This window comes from Anopheles coustani, assembly GCF_943734705.1.
Source record: "Anopheles coustani chromosome X unlocalized genomic scaffold, idAnoCousDA_361_x.2 X_unloc_33, whole genome shotgun sequence".
NCBI classification, from domain to species: Eukaryota; Metazoa; Arthropoda; class Insecta; order Diptera; family Culicidae; genus Anopheles; species Anopheles coustani.
The window spans coordinates 129,864-132,500 of record NW_026525141.1 but is presented as its reverse complement, the minus strand read 5'-3'; the positions used below and the strand labels follow the sequence as shown (position 1 = coordinate 132,500).

The window sequence follows — 2,637 nt, the reverse complement described above, 5'->3', positions numbered from 1 at the left end:
TCCACACTGGTGCAGCATACCGCAGCACCGACTCCACCACTGCCGCCAGCAGACGCCTCTTGGCATGCTTGGGACCACTGTGGTTCCGCATCAGGCGAGAGACGGCGTCGCCCACTCTCTGCGCCTTCTCAGCGACCTGCGTGAGATGCGGAATCCAGGACATTTTGCAGTCAAGCTGCACTCCCAGATAGCGTAGCTGCTTTCCCACAGCCACTACTTGATCGTTAACGACAACGGTGACAGGGTTGCGTGGATCGTCCACGTCAACGCTCCGTTTCGACACAAGTACCGCCTCCGTCTTCTGCGGCGCGATGCTGAGTTGATGCGCCACCATCCACTCATTCACCACGGTGACTGCGGCAGCCGCTCGGTCCGAGGTGTCCCGTGGTCCCACGCCCTCCACAAGCAGCACCAAGTCGTCCGCGTACGCCACCAGCTCGACACCTTCTGGAAGCTGCACAGACAGGACGCTGTTGTACATAACATTCCACAGGGTGGGGCCGAGGATCGACCCCTGTGGAACGCCTGCACTAAGCGGCCTGGACGCTGCGCCGTCGTCGCACTCGTACACCAGTCGCCGATCCTCCATCCAGCTAGCGAGCATCCTCTGCAGGTCGGCCGGGACCTCCATGTCCCGGGCCGCTGCAGCGATGTGGCTCCAGCTAGCGGTGTTGAACGCGTTCCTGACGTCCAGTGACACTATCATCAGACAGTGGTGCACATGGCGTCGCGTAATCGGCTCCCTGGTGTTAAGCGCGAGGACTCTGCGGCACTCTTCGACTACCCTCAATATCGCCTGAGTCGTCGAACGACCCCGACGGAACCCATACTGCGCCGGATGGAGGCGAGGATTGTCCGGGGAATCTAAATGCTCGTTGAGCCGGTCGAGCATGAGGCGCTCCAGGACCTTGCCAGCGCCGTTTAGCATCCCCAGGGGTCGGAACGACGAGGACTCTCCTGGGGGCTTACCGGGCTTCGCCAGCAGCACCAGCCGCTGCTCCTTCCACGGTGATGGGAACACACCGTGGTCAAAACAGGACTGGTACACACGCCGGAAGACCTCGGGGTGTTGGCGGATGGCAGCCTTCAGCGCTCCATTACAGATCCCGTCGAGGCCGGGCGCCTTCCGGGGGGCCAAGGATCGCGCTATCTCCAGCAACTCCTCGTCCGTGACCACGCGCGTCTGAGGAGCACCATCTTCGGCGGCCAGTGGGGTCGGCCACACAAAGGGATCGTGTTGGGGAAACAAGTCGTCTACGATGCGCTCAAGCACTGCGCGTTCCCTTTCGGGAGGGACGCGGCACAGGGATAACTGGCTTGTGGCCGCCAAGCGTTCATAGCGACGTGGCTTTTTGATCCTTCGATGTCGGCTCTTCCTATCATTGCGAAGCAAAATTCACAAAGCGTAGGATTGTTCACCCTTTCAAGGGAACGTGAGCTGGGTTTAGACCGTCGTGAGACAGGTTAGTTTTACCCTACTGGTGTGCAAGTACTATCTCAATGGAATTCCTGTGCAGTACGAGAGGAACCACAGGTACGGACCAATGGCTCAATACTAGTCCGAGCGGACTTTGGTATGACGCTACGTCCGTCGGATTATGCCTGAACGCCTCTAAGGTCGTAACCGAACCAGGCTGGTAGTATATGTAAAGGAGTCGTTAGCTAGATGGCTAATAACATCACGAGACCGGATTGAGTCTTCTATAGACTCTTTCCATTTATTGGAAACCCTCAAACTGAGCCTATCGCGAGTGCGCTCGCCGAAGTACCTGAAGTGGGAAAAGGCGTTGTGCTTGCCGATCTTCCAAGAATAGTTTCGACTCCTAAGACCACCCGAAAACGACGGGTTTGCAGGCTGGGCGCTACGCATTGAAGAGAGATGTACATTTCGATCCTTTCAGGCGACCCATGCTTGGTGGTTGTGTGCGGTGTGCTCCCCCCGGGGGGCACATGCGGCATACCGTGTGTGGACTAGTTGGACCCACCCTTGCGGTGGACCGACCGGTCAGTGGTGTTTGCGGGTTAACACATGCGAGCGTTGCGGCCCAGAGGCCTTACCGCCTTTCACTGCGGGTTCGTCAAGAACTTGGAGATGGTCGCAACGCATCGGGTCCTCCCGGGGTACTTGGTGTTTGGATGCTGGCTTGGTGATTAAACACTTGATATTCCATCTTCGGATGAATTTCGGGTGTCACCTGTTGCCTAAGACCACTTGCATGTTTAGCTCGCCGTGGGGTAGCAAGCGTTGTGATCTAATGGCCTTACCGGGCAAACACTTTCGGTTCGTCAAGGACTTGGAGTGCCGGGACGGGTTGGCGGATCCATCACTCTGAGTATGCCGGGTTGATACTTGGGGTTGGTTTGGTTTTGGTGACCCAATACTAGATGTACCATCTCGGTGGTATGTCAGTATCACCTATACTCCAGACCACTTGCATGGTTAGCAAGCGTTGTGATCTAATGGCCCAACCGGGCAAACACTTTGGGTTCGCAAGGACTTAGAGTGCCGGGACAGGTTGGCGGATCCAACACTCTGGGTACCTCCGGGTACTTGGGGTTGGTTGAGGACTTGGTGAACAAACACTTGATATACACTCTCCGGATGTACTTCGGGTATCGCCTGTTGTCCGAGACCAC

General features: G+C 57.3%; 1 pseudogene; it reads left to right on the top strand.

Annotated features, from left to right (window-relative positions):
• LOC131270480 (large subunit ribosomal RNA) overlaps positions 1 to 1,925 on the top strand; it is a 7,035-nt pseudogene extending 5,110 nt beyond the window's left edge.
• Positions 1,926 to 2,637: the final 712 nt, after the last annotated feature.